We start from the raw sequence: 25,756 nt of genomic DNA on the forward strand, positions 1-25,756 counted from the left end.
CTATTATGCATAACCCTCACTCGCCCGAGGGGTATGAGTGCATTATCATTTATGTGTGTTATTCCACTATTTGGTTGAGTCGATGATTACATGTCATGCCAACGGTGAAACTTCGGTTTTATTCTCTATTGATCGATTACCGAGTCTGCAAATAGGCTCCATATGAAAACATTTACACATTTTCCATGTAAATACTTATGTACATTAGTGTGCAGTGTGGTTTTGTTGTGTTAGTTTTCTTTTGCAAACCTTTTCCTCTACTTACCTCGTGCTCTACTTGGTTTGCAGATGACATCCAACCATTATGTCGGTTTTGTTGATGGTGCTTGTCATAGTACACATAATCTATCTTCTGCTGCATGGGCAATCTATGACCCTAATAGCAAGTTAGTGAATTTACAAGGTATATGTTTAGGTCGAACAACTAATAAAATTGTTGAATATAGTGCAGTCATCGAGCTTTTTTCAGAAGCTATTTCTCTTGGCATTACAAAGTTAATTGTAAAACTTGATTCATAGCTCATTATGCTAAACTTAATGGACAATATTCAATTTGAAACCCTCAAATTTTTAGAATTTATTTGCAAGTTTGTTTATTGGAATGAGAATTTGATTTTATTACTTATCATCACATTCCAAGATGCATGAACACATTGACAGATGCATAGGCTAAATATGTTTTAGATATACATTTGTGAAACTTGTAAATCATAAAACATCACATATCAGATATGGCAAACATGAAAACATGTATATATATATATATATATATATATATATATATATATATATATATAGCGATATATTTGCAAAAGAGTTTTCTACATCAAAATAACAAAATTTGTGTTCCAAGACACATGGCTTTATAAGCCTACATAGTGTAGAAAGTAAACTAGAAGTTAGCTATTCGCCCACATGGTACTCATGATAACATGAGACAACCCTAATTACTTGGCCCAACAATTGACACAATATGGTGGAAACCCCTACAATGTGCCTCTGGTAGCATAATGGCACCTCGTCAATTGAGGCATACTCAAGAATATGCCTGGTTAAATCTTCTAGGTTGCAGTCTACCTCGATGATAGGATCTGCTCCCTCCACATATGGAGGAGCCTGCTCAATCTGGAATTTCACTCTCCTGGCTATTAGAGAAACCCCTGGAGGTCTCTCTGGTCCAACATCTACACAACATTATAAGTCGAATCTCAGTACACATATACAAAAAAAATGATAAAAACTTCAAAAATTTCAAAAATAGTTTTTTATCTGAATCGGTCCACTGTTCCCCTGGAGGGAATGAAAGATTTGGATCCCCTCATAAATTTGTCCCTACATACACCCAATCATCGGCCATGATTAGCTGCTGACGCGTCCATCCAAAAAATGCTGGAGGGAATGACATCTATTGACGGCCCCCATGTCGCAACATCAACTCTCCCCATCTGAGTAATCATGGATCTCTAGGCGCAGGTGGATCCACTTCTAACCAATGATAGTGGAACAATGGCACACGTTCTAGGATGAATGTCACTAGAATAGATCTGAAACCAAATTGTTTCAAATTCCCCCTCTTTCACTTGGTTAGTTGGTGCTTCATGCAAACCAAAAAATCTTCACACCAATTGAAAACCGTGGGATTTAGGCACTCAATCACATACTAGAAATGAGACTTTGATGCCTCATGCAATGCTTGTGCCCCAGCTATTCGGGCCATAGTGTGTAGGATTGTTCATAGTGGGAGGTTGGTAATGGTCTTTATGTCAATTTTCCCACTGTTACCCTTTTTGGCCCCCAGACAATGCCTCGCAATGAGCATATCCGTGCTCTCTCCCCTAATACGTGATCTAGATAACTGCACTCATTATCCCTTTCTAGACAACCCAGTAATGAATTAAATGTTAGTGACCTTTATTTCGAGCTCTTGATCCCTGAACATGAACAGTTGGCAATCTACATCCCACCAACTGATTAAGTGTTGCAATAACTCAGGTTGTGCTCTGATCCTAGGAATCATGAATAACTTTATTAATCCACATGCTAGCAGGCATCAATATAGTCTTGATCCTGCATAGCATGATGGTCTTCAGCTTCATGACCCCTCTCTTTCCATTCAATCACCATTTTGGACTGGTTATCCTACAAAAAATCAACAAACCAACATTTCATGAGCATCCATGGAGATAAAATCCAATATTAACTATTGTACATGGAAGTTTCACTTCAAATTTTTTACCTCGGCACTAGTGCGTCTATTTAGGAATTTTCTTGCGCTACTAGCGAGAGTGCCTAATTGACCTTAGGGTGAACAACACAAGTCTGATGGGTGAAACCCGCGCTGATCACCCACGATGTAATTTTTTTGCAATCCTTCCTTGCAGCATATCCTATGGATGAAAATGCATAAAATGACTACCAAAATGAAGGGAAGGGACTGATCTCTTACTTGCAACAAGCGGCTCGTAAAATGGTGTTCTGAATTGACTGTGCTCCTTGCCTAAAAATTGATGCAAAATGAGGTAAAATGCTCTCACAATTGAAAATCGGTAAAATGGTAAAAATAACTTACTTTTTGCCCTATTTATAGTTTTTAGATAATATTTTTTACCAAATTAGGACATATTTCACTTATTTTTTAATAGTTTTCCTCGAAATCGGTAATGTGTGTTTCCTTGTGTAGCAACAGGTCAGATGTTCTTGGTGATGGTGATTTATATTGACTGATTCAATGAGTTTTATTTTATCACTTTTTCGTACTTGTAAAAAATAAACAAAAAGTGACCCCCTGGAGTCATCTTTAAGCTTTTTTCTGACTCTTGAAAAATGAAAAGATCGTCGAGTACTTGTCGTTTCGAACTTGTAAAAGTAAATGAAATGACGTCTACTCAGTATAAGTTTAACCCTTTTCCAGACTGAGATAGACTATTGTATGAAAAAGGAAAACCTTAGTCGAACATGGCTACGAGGTTCTCTTGGATATTGTTTTCTACCTTTTGGGGTTCAACAGATGATTTACGAAAAGGGACAGTTGGAGTTTTCTTTTTCGCTTCTTTTTCAAACTCTCTAAACATGAAAAAGATGCCAAGTTCACCTCCGTCAAACTTGTAAAACTTAAACGATGCAGGACTTGTCACCATGACGAGACCAAGTTCCTCCTTCCTATGGCTCGTAAAACTTACTAGGATGGATTCATCTGAAGGGTGAAATTATATGGCAAGCATATGCTATACCCTTCAAGCTTGCGATAAAAAATATATGGGGTACTCGCCAGAAATGGTGGGGGAAAAAGTGAAACTGTTCATCTCTTGTATCCTATAAAGGTAGCATGTCGCTCTTGAACTTGAAACTCATTTGTTACTCATGTTGTGTTTGGGACATCCTCACTTGGTCACTTTCCTTCTTGGATTTAGGGAATCCATTTTGTCTCTCATCTGATCCTACCATTATATCATAGTGACCTCTGATCCTATGTTGAGTCGAATGTTTCCAAGCTCCGGTGTCATGTCACCAATATGTTCAAGAGAAGTGCTATCTGCGGTTCTTTACTACCTATACATTGTCTTACTTTCTTCCACAGTCCTGGATCACACTTATCAACTCTACTACATCCTTTTGTTTCATGTCAATGATGTGGAATTTATTATGGCCCACCTTTGACGAATCACTTCCCGTCGACTTCGGTTCATTATCTGGGAAAGATGATCTAGGAACTCCCTTCCAGTACCTTAGAGCTTGCATGCCTCAATGGCAAGTTCTTTGCATTCGATGACATGTTTACATTATTGACCTTTGATCAGATGATTCCACAGGTGTTCGACTTTAATTTCACTATTCACAATTGTGGATTGCGCTGATTGTACCTTGAGAGCCATTGTCATTATTGGTGGTTTCTCTCGTGCATGTTAATTATTTACATCATTGACTGGTAATCAGGTGTTTTTTTATCATGTTCAACTTCGACACATCTATTCACATGTTAGAATTTGTACATTGATCGGGTTGAGATGGAACACAAGACCCTGGATTTTGTCTAATGAAGTCCAGGTTGCATGGAGTTATGAGTCATTCATGATTGTATACATGTTTCCTCTAGACAGATGGTTGCAACCATACTGTTGATCCATATTTATGATCCTTTCTATTAAGATAGTTGCGACCATACCGAGGATCTTTGCACATGATCCCTTTTATATGGATGGTTGTGTCCATATTGTGGATTCATGTATTATTAAATGCCTATTCTTGTATCATTGGGCATGATCATCAAATATGTCAGATATGTATATGTATATGCATATGCTTGTAGGTCTCCTAACGGTGTTGTTCTCATCCTTGCACTGACTTGTAAAGCATCTCAGCCATCACTCCATGTTCTTCCTTCATTCTTTAGGGGGCATCTATTACACAATATTTTGTCATACCTCTTGTTCACTTCCCGTACCATATCCTGAAGTGCCAAAACATTGACTACTGTGCAACATATCCATCATGATATATAGACCATAGCCACCCTGAAGAATCAAAGGAAAACTACCCTGAATCCATTCTAGAGAAGGTTGCCTAAAAACCTAATATTTGGCATCATCACATTTTGCTCCACTACATTCCCATGTTGATAGAAGGTTTCTCAGTTATACACTCATGTTTCCAGCATGGGTTTTTATAGGAAAACTTGCGCTGAACCAAGTTTTCCCAAACTGGAGGAGAAGCTTTTGTCACTAGAACCTTCGAGAACAATGAGATGGATATTAGTTATTGTTGATATGGTCAAGCTCTCTCATTTGGGCCTCTTGATCTTATCATCATGAGATCTCCCCTTGAATGTGGACCTTCCCATCTCTTTTGTGGATCCCTAACTCCCTCTCCCTTCCTATAAATTCACTCCCTTCCATCCCAAAATGGTTGGTCATTGATTGTTGCATCCCTATGTTGAGATTATGCTTACATGCTACCCATTCTAGCTTGGAGAAGGAGTGCTTGAAGAGTCTTTGCTTGGACTTGGACATCTACCAAAAGGAGGTCTCCAACATCAAGGCATAGGTTGTATGCTTCCCTTTTTATATTATTAATACATACATTTGATGTTCACTTTCCATAATTGTGTAAATGTTTATGTTATTAGCTTAATGTTCCTTGATTTGTTAAGTAGTTTATGTTTGATGTATGCCATATATGCTCTTGTATCTTGCATAGTAATTTGATCTTCCTTGCAGGTACCCAAACGTGAAGAACAATTAAGGAGCGAGGCCTGGAGTGAAAGATTCAAATCCATCTCCAAGGATTGAGCGATTAGCATCAGAGTGAGGTAGGTTTCTCCTTCTCTCTGCATTTGTCAAACATAAGCTAGGAAAGTGTATGTTAGTTTGTTTAGTTTGTTTCTAGACCCACTCATTGGGCTAGAGGGATCGCCTTTGTCTGTAGAGGGGATTTTCCTTCACAAAAATGTGTTTGAGCTAACTCGTGTTTTTATTATTATTGTAAACATGCTTCTTTTTCTTATAAGTAGGTTTTCTAGTGGTGGAATCATTATCATTACCTCCTTCTGTAATTTATTGTTCCCTTATGAAAAAATTAATATAACAAATTGAAGCTAGGTGATCCATCAAAGTTCATTATGGATCAAAATCATTTTATGCTTTAGTCTCTTTCAATTGAAAATGATTCAAAAACTTAGCCATCTCGGACAAATGAGACAAGATTTTAATTGAAATGTTTGTAAATTTTAAAGGTAAAGGAATAAATTGGGTTTTATTTTCTTGTCAAAGAAATAAGACAACTTTATAATGTCTAAAGACTTCAACAATAAAAAATATATCATAGAAAAAATGGGGAAGGATAAAAGGTTTCCCTTCAAAACCAAAGAGTTTGATATGAGTGAATTATTTTTCATATATATGAGTTCTCTTTCTAGCCGAAAAATATCCTCTATGAATATTGTGAGATCATTAGGGGATTTTTGAGGTCTAAAATGGGCCTCCTAAGCAAATTATAAAATAATAGTGGAAATAATAAAATAAGAATAGATTACATCATCAAATTTTAGAGGGAAAAAAGAAAAAACTACTTTTTCAACTTGTATTTTAAAATTATCTCCCTACGGATTTACTCAAATTTCGAGCGGGAACACTCGTTGGATGCATAATTTGATTCCTCATCCAAGGAGTACCCATGTTGCATGCTTTCGATGGACCTTGTTACACGAAAAATGAGAAATACGTAAAAAAATGTGATTGCAATCACATTTTTTCATGTAGCAGGGTCCATCGAAAGCATGCAACATGGGTACTCCTTGGATGAGGAACTAAATTTTGCATCCAATGAATACTTCCACTTGAAATTTGAGTAAAACATTAGGGAGATAAGTTGAAAAAGTAGTTTTATTATTTTTTAATCTTTTTACTTTTTTACCACAAAAATGGTGAATCCTCCCCCATGATTGACATCATCATCTTGAATCCTGTTGGTTCTTATAAATTTTATTTTGGTTGTACATTTTTCTTAGGAGGCCCATTTTAGACCTCAAAAGTTCTCTAATGCATCTCCAATGAGCATATATCTAAACTCCTTGATAAATAATATTGAACTTGGTAAAAATTGAACGGTGACTTGTGTCTCAACAATGTGGGGTACGATAACTTAACTATGTAATCATCAACATTAGCACTGCCCCTTTGTGGTAGGCCTTTAAATGTGTTGCAATATACTAGGGAAAATACCAAATATGAGATCATGAAGAAACTTTTAATTTGAATGAAGTTAGAAAGTTGGTAAGAAATCCCACAGGAGTTCATCAATGCCCAATTCAAAATCAATTTCATGTGAATGGAGAAGTGTGGGGCATACAAAACATACCTTGGAATATAAGTGGTGGTGTCTTGAACAACAAGCCATGAGAAAAGATAGGTGAAATATTGATAACATTCAAATAACATGCATATATAAATTTGATAGATTAGCTATCATGTAAATTGGTTGAGCTAGAAAATATTTTAGAAAACTTATTCCACCAGCTTAAAAATCAAGGAAATGGTCTACCTCAAAGAGTTTAATTACTTTATCTAGAGTTAGTAATTGCAACATTCTTCTAAATATGATTGGGTTCAAAGAATATTAGTTCTTCCACTTTCCTAGACTTGAATCATCCTATGTTTAGAAACAAATGTTTGCATATGTTGAGGGTGAATTTCTGATACTTCACACAAAACACTTGAATCTCTTCAGGTGGCAATATCACCTTTGGTTTATAGCCCTTAAAAATACACCAAGATTTCAAGATACAAAAATTATTGAAATCTCAAATTTATTTTTCAATATAAAATTTTATGTTTTTCATCTATAACAACTCTAAGAATAAAAGAATAAACTAATTGTACAAATACTTATGAACGGAAATTTTTCCAAATAAAATTTAAAATTCCTATAATAAATTATGAAATTGGAACAACAACATAAATTTAGAATAACTTTTTTCAGTAAGTCAATTAGATAAAGAAATTAATGATGATATTAATATAAAACAAATCTGAATATATGACCAACTATATTTACATATCCATGCAAGGATCAAGATCGAAGATGTCCTTAAAAGCCTTATATGTTACAATAACTCATTCAAAGGAAAATAAGTGCCACAAGAAAAGAAGAAAAAGAACAATAAATATAATCTAGACCACTTCAAGAGATGTGAAAAAGATCAACAAATGTCTATAAGATTTACACTAATTAGCACTAAATAAAATTAGAACTTTTAATAAGTGCAAACAAAACAAGAAAAATGGAAAACCTTGAAGAAAATCATAAATCAGTGCCAATTTATTTTTCCTTGCCACTTTTCACGATATCCCTTATATTAACAAGATAGTTTATCCCACATAAAATTCAAAACGGAAAATGAATATCACATAAAAAATCATTATCAAAACTTGGGAATACTTTCACTACCCGAAATTCCTCCATCTCTTCATGACTTCTCCTTTCTTTAAAGTACTTGAATAAAACAATTATTAAGTTCAACTATTTTCCTTAACAATTTGTTTGAAATTTAGTTTTAAAAATAGCATAGCAAAATAAAGTTAGTCGTAAAAAGACCATGAAGGTTTAAACATTCTTAACTAAAAGTAAATAATAGCTCTAAATCATTGTACACAATATATATTCTCCATATAATTAAATCATCCTTCAATAAAACTTTTAACTTTAAAAATAATATCAACCTTCCTCTTCTTTTTATTTTGAAAATAAGGTTGTAACTTTCATTTAAAACCATATGCTAATCATTTTCTAATCTTCAAAACATAGTACTTTCAACAAGTTAAGAAGTTCTATGCAATAGGAACATGAATTGGTTGGGAACCAAAATGAAAAAGTGGTAAGTATCAGTGAAATAAAAATCCATAATCATCATTTTAACAATATTTCACTAACATTTATTACAATTCCTTTCATAACTTAAATGCATTCACAAACATATAGGAGAATAATATTTTTAAACAATATATTTTCAACATTATTCATTTCATACATGACCAAATAGAGTATTCTAGCTAGTAGCATCATAAAGAAACAAGTGTATAATATATGAAAAGTGAGATAATGAATGATTGGAGTATGAAATCCTTGTAGGTTTCATTTTATCTTATTTTTTGAAGTGAAATAAGGATTCTTCATAAACATTAACCTTAACCTTTTGTACCTTAACACATAGTATTTCTCAAATCTCGGTAATTAAGTGTTCAAAGTTAATTTTTTTTAAGGGAAGGGTTAGTAGAATGGAAAATGAGCATGTGAGTGAATGGAGACTAAACAATGAGCTAACCTAGAACAATACAACATATTTTTTCAAAAGCCCTAAACTTGTCACCACACTCCCATCACTACAACAAAACCCTGTGATTAGCAACCCTTTTTTCTTCCTTTTTTGCGTCTAGAGCCCATTTTTGGTGCTATTTGTGTCCATTTATCAAATATGGTGCAAAGCATGATGCAAATTTTGCACCGAGTTTTTCACCAAGTCTTACACCAAGTTTAGCACCACGTATTGTAATAGGTTTTTCACCATGTTTTACACCAGGTTTTATGCCAAGTTTTGTGCTATCCTTTGCAACATGTTTTGCATCAAGTTTGGCACCTAATTTTGTTTCACCAACTTTTGTATCATTTATTGCATTCACTTTTTGTGCCTACACTTGCATCAACTTTTGCATCATCTGTTGCATCCTCTTTTGCATCATTTTTTAAATCATTTTTTGCATCCATTTTTACATCGTTTTTTGCATCCCCTTTACGTCAAGATTTGCATCAGGTTTTGTGTCTCATATTGCATCTACTTTTGCATTGAATTTTGTTGCATTAACTTTTGCATCATATTTTTCATCCATTGTTGCACCCATGTTTACGTCCACTTTTGCATCCCTTTTTGCATCTTATTTTTCATCTTCATTTGCTTATTTTTTTGCATCTATCATTACATCCACTTTTGTTGTGACACTATTTGTGCCATGTTTTGTACTTACTGTTGTACCCACGATTGCTTCCAATTTTGCATCCATCTTCGCATCCAATTTTGCATCAAAATATTACATCTATTTTTGCATCCACTTTTGTGTTGGGTTTTGCATCTCATTTTGTATCTTCTTTTGCATCTACTTCCATTGCATCCATATTTTTCATCCAATTTTGTTTCTAATGTTGCACCCATGTTTGCATCGGCACTTTTGCATCCCTTATTGCATCTTGTCTTGCATCCAAGTTTGCATATTTTTTTGTATTATTTATTACATCCACTTTCTCATCCACTTTTGTTGTGCCATATCTTGTGCCTATCATTGAAACCCACATTTTCTTCCAATTTTGCATCCACATTTGCATCTTCTTTTGTGTCCAAGTTTGCACAAAATATTTTTTTAGTTTTTTGCATCCCATTTTGCATCTATTTTTACATCCACTTATGGTGCGTCTAATTTTGTGTCCACTATTGCACCCATGTTTGGTACATGTTTACATCCATTTTTGAATCCAATTTTGCCTCCTTTTTGCATCCAAGTTTGTGTCTTTTTTTTGTTCATTGTTGTATCCACATTTATTTCACAACAATTCATGCTAAGTTTTTGCGTACTATTACACCCATGTTTTCTTCCACTTTTTCATCCATGTTTGCATCCTATTTTGTGTCCAATTTTGCATCAACTATTGCATCTACTTTTTATCCACTTTTGTGTCAATTTTTCTGTCTTGTTTTGCATCTACTTATGTTGTGTCCACCCTTCATCCAATTTTATGTCTATTGTTGCCCCCATTTTTTTTTACTTTTGCATCCATTTTCCAACACTCATATATTTTTTGCATTGATGATATTTCTTATGACATTAACAATTATGAAAAAATGATGACAATGTCAACAGTTATGACAATGATGATAATGAAGATGATGATGATGACTTGAATTGTGATTATTATGATAATCAAAATGATGATAGAGATGATGGGGGTTATAATGACAATGATGATGGTGATGCAAATGACCTTGGACTATCTTCCCAATTTTTAAATGTTGTCATGGTCATAATCATAATCATTATCTTTGGAGTCATCTTCCAAGTCATCATCATTTGATTGTCATTATCATTATTTTCATCTTGGTCATCATCAACAACAATAATGGCATGAATGATGATTATGATGTTCATGATGAAGTTGACAACAATGATGATAGAAATTACATTAATTATGATGACTGGGATGATGAAAATTATAATGATGATGATAATGGTACCGATGATGATGATCATCGATCATCTCTAAAAAATAAAGTTGTCATTTCTCTTGCATATATCATGTGTCCTAATAACCCTATTTAAGCACTCATAATATTTTTTGGGTTGATGATATTTCTTACGACACCTATAATTATGAGAAATTGACGACAACGTCCTTAATCATGATGATGATGATGACGACGACAACATGAATGGTGGTTATAACGATAATGCAATGATGAGATTGATGGTGGTGATGATGATGATAATGAAGATGAGGACACTCCCTCTAAACTATGGAGGTACTCATAATGAGACAAAAAAGTACTCTCAAGTTGAAATATTCATATAAGAATGGATCTGGATTGATAAGCATCAACGATGATTTACATCATCATAGCCAACATTGTCAAAATAGAAAGGCCTTGACTAACAAGTTATATCTCTCCATTAGATCATAGAACAATGTTGGAGGCATAAATTTGGACATCACTACCTCTTTAGGCACTTACCGTACTAGGATGTTCATCAGGCATGTCCTTGCATGATCATTTCATAATCCACTGTCATAATATTTGACACTAGGAAATGTCGATCCTCATGACTATTCTTATCTTTGATTAATGTACTTGACTTATGGCGGTTAGTCCTAGTCAAAGCACAAATTCTCAAATAATATTGGTCCCATATGTTTATCTAATCCACAATTCTTCCTACTAGTGTCTTTAGTAGGCTTATGACTATTAGTCTCGACCATAGTACATGACAAATGGATAATATGGTGCCAATGCTCACTCCCTCTCAACCAAGGAGGAGAAATCCACAAGCATAAGCGTTTCTCAAGAATACCCATCATTTTCATAGGGAATAACATCATTAATTTGTTTTCATCGCATGACACCTTTATGATTAAGCATTCATAGATTTGTGGCAAAATATTTCCCCTTTTGCCATTTGTGATGAAAGAAAATCAAAAAGTGAAAGCCAAAATCATTAAAGATACACTATAATGATTTATCTAAGTATAAACTCTAATGTTAAAGTGAAAATTTATGTAAATATTATATCTATGAGTTGTTCAAAACTTATGAAAACCTTATTTCCTAAGTCCTATATATAAGAAAAATCAAAAGAAAGAAAAATAAGGCCCAATGAATGGTAACTCATGTATTCACACCCTCTTTGGAAAACATATGAGTATAAACACTCCTAGTCACAATTGATCACATGTTTGTGATGGTTAAATCATGAAGTCCTCTTTTCCCCTTTCATTTTCACTTGATCATTTAAGCACCTAATTGAGGATCTAGGGAATTTCTCTTGCCTAATGGTTCCATGTCTACTCTTGGTTTACTTATGTCACACTACGGTCAATCATGTGACGGAGTGAAAGACTTAAGTTTGTGGAGTTATTAGAACAGTGTATTAAGTTAGTCACCACACACACATGTATTACATCTCATTGATCCACATGTGTGGGTTGGAGACTCATTGCTTGAGAACTTTAATGGATACTACTTTAGGGCTTTGATGGTATATCTTACAAAATCTCTTGGTAAACATTGTGATTCATCCTTTCTTTTCCTCGAGACACTTGATAATATTGAAGTCACTCCCAATAATCCATGGAGATGGGGAGTATAAATTACTTGTGCTGGAAATAGAATTGAGAAATAGAGGTTTTCCATTTGCGATATTGGAGTCATAGACATTGGATACATGGTAGTAGTACTCGATGTCAATTAACTAAAATTGTATTGTCATAATGTGAAAAGAGGTAAACATATTGGTAAGCTTGATGTCCTGATCATTCCAAATAATAGCCATTCCACCCAAGTATATCTAATAATCAATCACTACTACTTGGAAATTCCTCCCCCATTTGCTAATTATATGAGGTAGAACCTCACTTAATATTTTTATTTCTTATATCAACATTATTGGTGGGTACTTTGCGTACCATTTTTCTTTTAGGAGTATTTGTTTTCCTTTACTGTTGAGGTCCCTCATGCTCCATGAGACTATTTTCGTGGAGAATTTACACAAAAAGGAAGTATAATGTGACTAAAAAAAACATGTTCCAAGATTTAAGTTCTTGGACAATGCCACTTCATGACTCCTATATTTCCTTCACCTGGGACTGAATGGTGAACTTGATAGCCTTAAGGGAAATTAACCAATGAAAATCTCAAAAATAGGTGACTTTTGACTTTATCACATACAAGTTAATATACTAAAAAAAAATCCATAGAAATTTCATCAATCAATGAATCTTTAAAAAAATATCCAAAACAATTTCATCAAGCAATGAAGCATTACATTTAAATTACAATCTATAAACCTTTTCAGAACTTTTTGCTAAACCATGTTCAAAACCAACATATTTAATATTAATATTTAACAATAATATGGAAAATAACACATTTTCATAAATTAAATAACATGTTATCAATCCTAAGAAATGTCATTAACATAAAACTAAAAAGAATGCAACTAATGGGAGTGACCACTCAAGGCCACCATAAGACAATTAATCTATTAAGACAAGGATTAATGGGGAAATAAATCTACAGAGGACAAAGGAAAACCTATTTTAACTTTATTGTTTTATTAGGTGCAAGTTGAACATCTCAAGATATAATGAAGAGAAGAATTACTTTTATTGCATTAAGAAAACACAAGCACATTTTATAACTTAGCAAGGAAGAGATGTATAATACCCATCTCAACAACACAACGCATGGCATTAAGTTACTTTTTTATATATAATTTAAACTTATATCATAAAATCACAAATTTAGCATGAATGGATGTTTAAAATCCATTTTTATAAAAGAAAATATAAATTTTGTTATAAAAAAAGAAGAAACTAAATATCTTTTTTTAGAAAATAAAAAAAATACTAAACTGAATATATATTAAAAAAAAAAAACTAAACTTAAGCAAATAATTATTTTTTTTAATTTATAATATTTTTCAGAATTTTTTTAAACACTTCCCTCCATTCTAAGAAGCAAAAATAATAATAGAAATAAGGATGGACCAAAAATATTCCTTTCCTTGGTAAGTGTTTCCCACCATTCATTCCACTCACTCTAATTATTTGATAAAACAGAGATAAGTGTTATTTCACACTCTTTTGGCAAAGCCTATTGAGCTTCTCTTATGATATATCTATTCCTTGATGGAGTCCTTGATATATTGATCAAGTTTTGATTCGTTGGAGATTAATTAGAGCAAAGAAAACATGAGTACTCTTAATTCCAAGTTCAATGCCTCTAATGGTGGACGTGAGGCAAGGGAGGGGTTGCTATCGTGGTTATAACTCCAAGTTCACTATCTCTGATGGTGGACGAGGCAAGGGAGAGGGTTGCAGTCATGGTCATGGTCATGGAGTTTTCTCTTTTACATTATATTTAGGGAGTTCAAAGCAATTTGAATGGAATCATTGTCGTCACTAAGTATGATGGATTAAGTGTGATAATGGATAAAATGAAGTAATTATTTGTCAGCATTTGTTCTTGAACAAACATTAGAATCCATTTTATTATAGAGAAAAGTACATGCATTAAAAACAACTCAATATTTCATGTGACATTCATATTGTATGAGACTTATTTTTCATTAAAAACAATTTACTTTTTCATGTGACAATATTTTTTTGTTAAAATTTCCTTCTATTTCTAATCTGAATTACAATTGTAATTTGAAATAAAGCTTCCAGTAAATATTCATTTACCAATTGTGCATGGAAATCATACGAAACATTCACAATATAATATGAAGAACAAATGGGTACCTACTTCATATGGATTAAAAAATGCTTCTACTACTTAATGTGAATTACAAGTGTAATCTTAGTTGGATCTCCAATATATCTTAGGCCATATTGTCACTTTATTTTTAGTAATATTAAATTTTATTATGTCCTACCTCATTTTATTGTTAGCATTGTAATAAAAATATGCATTTTGCTATAGAATTAGTACTAACATGTAATATTGATATTTTTTCTAGAACACTATAGGTAATGACCACGAAGATGATGATATAGACTATGTTTAGATTACATCATATATCAGAGATGATGATGATGAGGATGGCGATGGCATTGGTTATGATTATGTGGATGATATTATCAGGATGGTTAGGATGATGATCATGGAAATGATCATGAGGATGAGCTTGACTATGATTTTCGTGGTGCTAGCTAGCCATGCGTTATTTTTTATATTTAGTTGGATGTCTTAATATGGTAATCATACATTTGAATTTTAGTTGATTTGAATAATGATGATGATACTATCGGTACTATCTTGTTACCTTATGAATATGTTTAAAATTATTTACAATTTTTTTATGAAGAATTATTGTGTATGATGAGATTCCTATTTTTTTATGGATGTTGTGAATTTAACTTAGCATAATGATATCTATGAAACATTTTTATTTGGTAATCATACATTGACTTTTAGTTGATTTGATTAAATATGATGATGATATTATCATTTTTATCTTGTTATTTTATGTATATATTGAAAATTATCAACATTATTTTGATGGAGAATTATTATGTATGATGATATTACTATCTTTTGATGGATGTTGTGAATTTACCTTAGAATAATGGTGTTCATGAAATATTTTGATATGATAATCACACATTTGAATCTTAGTTGATTTGATTAAAGATGATGAGGATATTATTAGTATTATCTTGTTACTTTATATATGTGTTGAAACTTGTCAATGCTTTTTGATGGAGAATGATTATGTATGATGATATTACTATTTTTGGATGTAATGTTGTGAATTTACCTTGGAATAATGATATTTGCGATAAGTGTTGATTTAGTAGTAATATATGTATATTGAAAATTGTCAATGATTTTTTTATGGAGAATTGTTATATATGAGGATACTGCTATATTTTTTTATGAATGTTGTCAATTACCCTTAAATTTGTTTACAAATACTAAGTTATCAATTTGAATTGTGATATCTTCTTAAATGTGTTATACATGAAAATACCTCCTCATCATCTTGGAGGAGAATACTATGTTGTTGGTTGAAATACCCCTTTCTCCTAAACTATATAAGACTATAATACAAGTTATGTACCATGAGGACCACGTTATCCTAGTCTATAACAAGTTGTCCCCTTCATCTAACTTTTGTTACCAAAATTCTCACATTAGAGGAATTTTCAACTCAAAAATAACCACCTAAGAAAAAATTAAGAAACTAATAAAATAATGCCATGTAGACAATTTTTTAATATATCATTTTTATTATTCTTTTACCAAAATTACCCAAATAAATGTCACATTTATCAAAATAACTGTATATGTATTTTATATTTAAATTAATATATTAGCACAAGATTTAATAAAATTTAAATTAAAAAAACGAATTCAAAATTTAAATTTAAATTTAAATTACCCAAATAAACATCACTTTTATAAAAAATAACCATCTACATGTATTTTATATTGAAATTAATTTATTAACACAAGATTTCAAAAAATTTAAATTTAAAAGGAAAATTTAAAATATAAATTAAAGTTAAATGTAAATTTAAGTTACTCAAATAAATGCACTTTTATCAAAATAACCATATATTTATATATTTATATTTAAATTAATTTATCAATACAATATTTAATAAAATTTAAATTAAGAAAGTAAATTTAAAATTTAAATTAAATTTAGGATTTAGGATTTTATATTTAAATTTATTTATTTAACACATCGTGATTTACCCTTCATTAAAAATATTCTCGATATTCTAACTTTTATAGATTAAGATATTAATTTTATTTTTAATATTTAATATAGTTTTGGGTCACTTGGGCACCATTCACAGTTAAATTAGGTAAGTTATATTTTAAAATGAAAATTCCTCTAATGCGAGGAAAAAAGCTCGAGTTAACTAGAATTTGACACACTTGTTCACTTTCGAAAACTCATATGGTAGAATGTGGTCTCTTTATCCTCATCTTTAGATTTTTCCTAAAAAATAAAAGCATACAAAATTGGGAAAGAGCCATAAAGCATGGGGCAGCTTTTTTCTAAGCACAAAAGCATCTAAAAAGTGGAAAATGCCATTTTTATATGAGGAAACATTATTCACCCAAAAGCTTTTGCCAAAATTGAACTAATGAGGAATTTGGGAAATCTTCATAGCCTTCACTTTCCTATATATTGGAGGCTTGACCATTGAGGAAATGATGGGAATTCATGTATTGTCACGTTGCTGAGATCTATCTTGAGAAGGAGAGTTTCGGAGCTAGGAGTTGGGGGAGGTGTTGTTGCAACTACATGATGGTTGTAATTTTCCTCCAACTCCTTTATTAATATAGATTAGTTGTTCTTCCTTCCATATGCTACTATTCATTCTTTACTTATCCTATTTAACTAATGAATGTATGGGATTTTGGTTTATATTTATTTATTCAGTAATATTTATATGTTTATGATAGTTTCAATTATCAAGATATTATGTTGTGAAGTTTTCTTTGTTCTCTCTCTTGTGTGTAGGACCAAGATTTGGAGCTAGCTAGGAGCACTTCCCAACTACACTAAAAACTCCAACAAGACCTACATGCAAGGATTCACATGAATTCATTCTCCTTTTCTTAATCTATACTCTACATCTTGATCTACTAAGAATCCTGAGCCTTAGAACAACCTTTCTCTTAATCAGTCTATCCTAGGTTTCTAGGATAAACTGAGAGGGTTTTATGTTCATCTAACTATGCATTAAATCCTATAGCAAAATGATATTTAGAAACTATAATATATTTCACTATGTAATAAAATTAGTAAAATGGAAGTAAAAGTAAAACTCTAAACAAGAAGCCAAAAGTGGATGTAACGATCGATGCAAAATTGGGAGTAGAATTGGATGTTAAACTAGCCATCAAAAGAAGATGCAAACAATGAGACAAAAAGGATTTTAAAGTAGAATTAAAAAGGGTGCAAAACTAGACACAAAGAAGGGAACAAAATAGGGCATACAAAGAGATACCAAACTGGGTGCAAACAATGATGCAAAAATGGAAATCAAAATGAGGATGCAAAGAATGGTGTAAAATTAGGATGCAAAATTGGGTGCAAAAAGGATGTAAGAAAAGACACAAAACAAGATGCAAAATGGGACTAAAAAGGGTGAAACTAAGGATGCCAAAAATGATGCATAACTAGATGAAAATTCAAACTAAAATCTAGGTGCAAAATGAGATGCAAATGTGGACACAAAATGTGGAAGAAAAAATGATGCAAATTTGGATGCCAAAATGGATGCAAAATTAGACACCTAAAAGGATGCAAAATTGGACATAAAAAATGGTGAAAAATTGGACACAAAAGTAGAAAAAATGGTGTGAAAATGGGCATAAAAATGGCTCAAATTTGGATGCAACATTGGATGCAAAATGAGGTGCAACAAATGATTTAAAACTTGGTGCAAAAATAAATGCAAAAGTAGATGAAAAAAATGGCTCAAAATTGAACGTAACATTAGACACAAAATGGGGTTTAGAGGTGGACGCAACACATGGTTCAACATAGGGTGAAAATTTAGATGCTCAAAAGGATGCAAAATTGGATGCAAGAAATGTTGTTAAAAATGATGCTAAATTGGATGCAACAAATGATGCAAAATTAGGTGCAAAATAGGATGCAAAAAAGGGAGACAAATGAAACGAAAAAGTGGATGAAAAAAATGGTGTAAAAATGGATGAAAATTTTGGCACTAAATTAGATTCAACATATGGTGCAAAATTAGATGCAAAAAATTGTTGGACACCTAATCCTCTATGGGTTGGTGTTGAATGTGAACAACCATGAGAGTCCAAGAGACCTTGGGATGTGGAACCCAACGGTCACACAACTGTATATAAATGTATATCATTGTCAAATAATAGAAGTACTCTCCTGCTTTTCTTTAATATTCTGTTGCTGCCATGTGTGTGTTTAACATGGTATCAGAGCAAGCGATCTCCTGTCGTGCTCAAGTATGAGCCACTTGTTTATGTGAGCATGTTTTTTTGTGGCCTTTCTATACATGTCAGTCTTGTACCTCTGTTCTAGACTGCCATCTTTGTCAAATCTCTATTGTTGAATGAGTTTGTCGAGAGTTAAACGTTATACCATACCTTGAATTTCGTGAACCGCCTTAATATGATTTCCAGACTCTATCTACACTGGTCAGAGCGCAAGTCTTAAATTAGTTTTATATAGGGTAACTCCTGTCAGATTTCTCTGCCATATTTTCTGCCCTTTGCATGATAATATGGTGTAACACCTAGTGTAACACTTGGTGTACCTCCCCTTACATTAAATTGATTGAACACTCAATTGTTGAGCATTGAAGGACTGTTCTCGGTGCCTTTGAAGGACTATGTTTTGTGCCGGTGAAGGACTGTGCTCAATGTGCGTTGGTGTTGTTCTTACCAGCATTGAAAAACAAAACTTCATTGACTGACAATGCGTTGTATACTCCATTTGAAAACTGGTTATCAAAGTATGGCGAGTGTATTGGCATCGGTTGATGGTATTTACTTATTATATGTGACTGGTGTTGAACATTGTGCAATAAAAACCGCTCCACTTCCTGAAGCATATCACCAAACCCAATAATCCCACTCCACTATGTCATTGTTGTGTGCGATACCACAAGCCTCACATAAGCCTGAATCCATCATTACAGACCTACCCTGCAAACCGCCCTTCGTGGACCCATAATACTGGAGTGTTAACACTGCCATACTTGGTTGGTATACCACTGCCATAGATATCAGATGGTTCCTTTTCATTGTCATTAATGCCTCTACTGAATACTGTGTGGCTCCTCTTTTGCCTACATCAATAATATTCCAATGACAGACACGAAATTTTGACAGGATAAGTCTCTTTTTCGGCAAACGTTTGTGTTGTATGATGAGTACAAGGCATCCTACAACCACCAGAGGGTGAAGATGGGGCTATAAAGAGAGTTTCTTTTTCATCACACATCAAAGCTAATGTACCTGGTGACATGGCTCTTTGCTTAGAAGAATTGGCATCACTATCAAATTCTGCCTCTTTAGCACAGTTAGTAGATGATGCACCAATAGCAACCTTGTACCCTTGGAGAAGGAGATGAATAACCTATAGGTGCAGTTGTTCCAGACATAGAAGCTTTTGATACAGGTTGAGGATAATTTAAGCTTCTGGTAATATCACTTTGATATAGAGCCTTTCTTTCTTCACTGTTTTCGTAATTCTTGCAATCAATGCATTTGCAATTTTCAGAGCATAAAATATTTCCTTGGATCCATCACAGGTTGGAGATCCAGATTTTGCATCTAGAGAGCTCCCATCACCTTCTCAAGCCTGAACAAGGACCACTACTTTTTCCTTCTTCTTCTTGGTATACTTTCTTCGCTTGTAGCAGCGCTCTAATGAACGGGTTAATTCTGAAGGGGTTGGTGCACATAACCGAGGCTGGAATGAAGCGTTGAACTTCTGTTGATCCTAAATCATTTGATGTGCCACGAGAGTCTGAATTGTGAAACACGATATCAGAAAGATTGTCCATAATACGCTCGGTTCATATTAACGTTGTCCATTAGTTGTATTGTAGTCGGAGATTGCTAGAAGAAAAACACTGAGCAACCTTTGAATACTAGTCTTACCATTTAGGTTTCAAGGGTGGATGCTTCTCTTGACCTCAATCATAAAAAAAATATTGGAAGAATGATAAAAGATCATTTCCCGTATTCACAGTTTATTATTTCGCTAAAGGAAGGCATGTTTAACAATGCCAATGTAATATTCGGGACAAAGTTCGTGGATTGAGTATCTACTGTAACAAGAACCGTGCCGGAAAAACAAAAATAAGAAGAATTCAGAGGGAAGCTCTGAGCGGAGGCCATTGAAGGAGAATAAAGTGATAGAGATCAAACAAGTTCTTATAAACTATTAATCGAATCGAATCTCCACCTGCTTGAACAGAAGTTCAAGTGTTATTTCTCATGCATTGTTTCATTAGGGATATCGTTGTGTGCATTACTAGTCTGAAAGAAATGATTGAAGAGGAAGCTGCAAACACAACTATTGAGAATGTTAATGGTATGCTATTAGAGGGAAAGAAAATATAGGAATGATAAGATTGGACCTTCTGCCGATAAAAAAAATTCACCAATTTGTATGTCAAGAATCTGGAAGATGATTGCATTTGTGAATCTAGAATAATATATATATATATATATATATATATATATATATATATATATATATATATATATATATATATATATATATATATATATATATATATAGATATATATTGCAAGTAGGCTCTAGAACTGACAAATTTCATTTGCAAAGAAAGTAGAAGATTGGCTTTTCTTTTGCAGTGTGAGAAGTTTGAGAAGTAAGTGCATTAAAGCAGTTAGTCATTTGCTGCATTGAAATTGGTATTGCGTCATCTGCTACAGTGACTTGGTGATATTGGTATCCTGCTACTCATCTAATAGTTTATCATTTTATAATTCAAGTTGTAGTTGAAGATAACATCATTTCTCTGATTATATTGGTTTGAAATGGATCGAATGGATGATGTATTGAAACTACTGAATAATTTAATACATTCCCTTGTTGATGAGATGGCTAAGATCAACAAAACCTCTCTTTCCAATATTAAAATTTGTCTCCAAAATGCACAAGAGAATATTGAGTTTTTGTAGCTTAAGACAAAGCTACAACAAGAAGAGCTACAACATCGTAAGCATCATTCTATTCAGAACATTGAGATATACTCCCATCAACAATAAGTCAATATTGTTGATGTTCATTCAGATTTAGTACCCAATGAAGCAACAATTGTACATATAGATGCATAAATTCAGTGTGCACTTCCCAAGTCGGTCATCAGACCTTGGGAAGAGCTTGTCCACAACAAGCACAGAACTGGTCTTGGATATGAAAAGGATGTGTCCTTTCATATTCTAGATTACTCAAAGCCCATCCAGTTTCAGAGTGCTGGATTCCTTCATGACAGTTCACCTTTAGCTGTTCTAGATTTTGCTCCTCTTCCTCTACAACAGATTGTGAAATGCCAACACTGTGACCGAGTTGGCCATCTAAAAGATCACTATTTTGATCTTCATCCATGTAAGCACTATCATAAAACCAGTCATTCTTCAAACAAATGCTTTAGAAACAAACCTCCTACAAGAACAAAGATTCATCTTGGATGGATCGCTTCTTGGCAATGGGCATCAACAGCCAAGAAGATATTCCAGTCACATGTCAGAACTTGTTCTAGAGTATTGAACAATCTTGTAGTTGAATTTTCTTCATCATCTCACCTTGTATCTGACAGGAGGGGAAATGATGGTCATCTACAAGCTTCAAAGCCACATCAAGCCAGCCTGAGCCACAACCTGCCATATCAAATTCAGAGTTGTAGCCAGAGACAAAGATGCCACTAAGCATGCCTTCAATCGATGATACCTCTTCAAAGAACTGGGGACACTTCCTCTAGCAAAAGACTTCAGCTTCTTGCCAGTTTTGGAAGAGTTCCAGGAATTGCATTAAGCATTCCAGAGTTGGTGGTAATCCTTAAACCATCACAAGTTGAGACCTCCCTTTTCAAGATGAGGTTCTCCCTCTTATTTTAGGCCCCTATACTACTAGTGTAACCCCTTATTGTTATTAGTACAACCCCCTTATTATATTGATGTACCCATGTAGTGCCCATATTTTTACTATTGTGCCCTATAGAAGCCCACTATTGTTATTATTGTGCCCTTACATTATTATTGTTATGTCGGCTTTGATTATATTATGACCCCTTAGACTCCTACATATAGAAAGGAGGTCTTGTCATTTGTATCATCGAAGAATTGTTCATTTGTGTAATGTAAAGGAGGTTTCCCCCTCGAAGAGGCTGAATTATAAGGTGTTCAACTATCTTTTCTATCTTTTTGTGAGCTAGTTTCATAATATTTGGTATCAAGGCTTTGGATTCTAGGGTTTTGCTGCTCCAATTAGGTCATCGTGGCATTTTCGCTATAACTCTTGTTCTGCGACATTTCAGAAGTGAACAAAAAAACCCATTTGAGACAAAATTGCGTTGAACCTCGAGTCCGAATTTCGGAGCTTTTTGCGCTATATTTGCGAAGATATGATCTGAGAGAGTTGGTCTTTTTGCAGACTCCTAAATTACATTCCAAATAGGTGACCTTGGGAAAATTGTCATAACTTTTGTTTTAAGCATCAGATTGCAATTTCGTCAGAAGTTAAAAAAATAGGATGGACTATAGTTTCCTGTATGTATTTTTTAGACTCGAAGGTCAAAACCGTGACACGTGGCACTTCATACAAGTTCACTCTTCTGAAAAGGTATATAATCAGGTTATCTTGGGAGATTGTGCATAACTCTTTCTTAGAGAATCTAAATTCGATCAGACTGGTGCCATTGGAAAGAGGACAGAGAGGGCTACTGAAGATCACAATTTCAGAACTTGAAGAATCGAAATTATAGAGTTATAGTCATTTCAAGATCAAGCTCCTAAAATCAAGAAAAGACGATATGAGGAAGTTTGATGGCAAGGATCCGGTAAATTGGATACTTTAGATGGAGAATTATTTTGATCTACGTGGTGTACCACTATTACAAAAGGTATGTATTGCATCTTCATATTTAGAACCTGTTATCACTCAGGTTGTTCCCCAAAAGTTGTGAGAAAAGGGAATACGGCCGAGGTAACCACTAACCAATATTTTAGATGTAGATTCTAGCCAATCTGCAGCTAGAGAGGGCTCTCTCTTTATGATTTAGCTTTTTTTGGGGTATATTAGGCTAGTTATGAAGTACAAAGGTTTGTTTGATTTTTGGATGGTGACATTCAATAGAACAAGGATGCAAAATATGAGAAGTTCAGTCCATTGGGTTAATGGAGTCTATGAAGATGAACTGTTGGATATGGTTTCTTTGACAGAGGGGGGTACTACAGAGCAAGGTAATCAACCATGAAACAAACTGTAAGCTGAAATCAGGTGAAATGGAGTCAGGGGGTGAAGGGCAATCAAGAATCCTTCATCATGTTGACAGAGGGAAAGTGTATGAATATTACCAGGGAGTAGTTAAGAATTCCTTGGTTATATTCAAGGTGTAAGAACCATGGAAACAGGAGTAGTTAAGAATTCCTACTTGTTAAGAATTCCTGCTTATCCTAATTCTGAAGAAAACATTTAAAATAACAGAGATTGAACACAGAGTACAGTTAAGTAAGTTCTGAGTTATTCTTTTTCCCTGTAATTTAGAATATGGTATATAAATGATATATAAAACACAGGAACAGTAAAACATGAGTTTAAAAAGACTTATTGATCCATGAGATGATTTGAGAATTCTGCAACATAGTCTTCTGCCATCAATTCCACAACCAGAGAGTTCAGCAACAAAGCATTCTAGCAATCTTTTATTCAGAAGAGTTCTCAGAGCTACAGCGCAGTTCTAGAATGGTATCACCAACCTCTGATACTTAGCTTGGGGAGGCATTTGTACAAAATGTTTACAAAATATCTCAATGAGATAATATCTAGCAATAACTTTTTCCACCTACTCTACAGGAGGAGTAAATGATCTTGAAAATAGAGAGAAATGAATGCAGAAGTAAGGGATGTTGTGTTGGCCGCTCAGTTGGTGAGATGCATTGATTATTTGCTCAGTGAGTTGTCCAATGGATACTTTAATGACATTCCGCGCTGCTGGCGTTGCTTTCCTGGGTGCTTTAATTGCGCTTTAATAGATCATTGCCCAACGTGATTTTTATCTGCTCTTTTCTCCACTTTATGATATCTGTTGTGTTCTGGGAAAAATAAACAAAACTTTGAAATCCGCCTACAAAATTTCCAACATACTCTGCCACCACTGGTCATCTGGTAATTGGTGTCTACGCATTTTTATTAGAGTTTCATCAGCATCCGTGTACCTGAAGAAAGTGGGCTAGACTGTGAAAAGGTGCCTCACTTCATGCTCAATAAAAAACAGATTTTCTAAATTATCATAAAGGCTCTGTCCAGATAGGAGTGCCTTCTCTACTGCAGAACTTGATGATGTTGTGACTTGATTATCCACATATGTATTCAACCTGTGTACATAGTCTGCATGTGTCATCAGTCTATAGTCATTGGTTAATAAACTGGGCAGACCCTTTTCCTCCAAAGCTGTAAACTTCTGTGTGAAAGCATTTATCTCCATTTGCATGTCCTGGCACTTCCTCTCCAGATTTTGTATGAAGTTCCTCATAGTCAGAACTCTTTTAATTGTTAGGATAGTGCTTGTCCTGTCCTTGATATTCAGTGCTGCCAGCTCTTCCTTGGTGTGGGTTTTCAAAAATTGTATTAGCCTATTGGCCTGTTCGAGCATGTGTCCTAATGAATTCCTGGCCTTTTGAATTTCTACTTGAGCTGTTGTTACCAAATCAATCTGCTCATGAATTATCTGTATTGATTTCCATTCATTACTAATTGATTCACTGATGTTAGCCCACAAAATGCCCCTGATTTCTCCCAGAGGCTTGTCTAAGGAGAGGTCCTTTTCCAATGCCTTTACTTTATTCTCTAATGCTTTTACCTCCCTTGTTTTTTCTGCCACAGTCATTTTAGATTTGTCATAGCTTATTTCCAACTTGGCCAGTTTCTCTTTAGCATCCTTTAATTCTGATACTTGGAGTCTTAGATCCTCCATAGCCCTTATCAATTCCTCAGTGGTCATGGTAGTACTGCTACTTGCTACTGTTGTTCTTGAAGTACTTGGTGTTGTTGATGTGGGGACATTAGGAGGGACTATTGTTGTAACTGGCGGAGGAGCAGTTGTAACTATTGGAGCTGTTTGAGATGGCTGGGAGGTCGATACTCCCTGCTTTTCCTGTAGTGCTTTCTCTAATGCCTGCTCTGTTTCTACCAATCTCTCATTCATTTTCATTAGCAGGTCCATCATATCT

The sequence above is a fragment of the Pinus tabuliformis genome, chromosome 9 (genome assembly GCF_031772625.1).
Source record: "Pinus tabuliformis cultivar Carrire ecotype Pingquan chromosome 9, CPIR1, whole genome shotgun sequence".
Classification (NCBI taxonomy): domain Eukaryota; kingdom Viridiplantae; phylum Streptophyta; class Pinopsida; order Pinales; family Pinaceae; genus Pinus; species Pinus tabuliformis.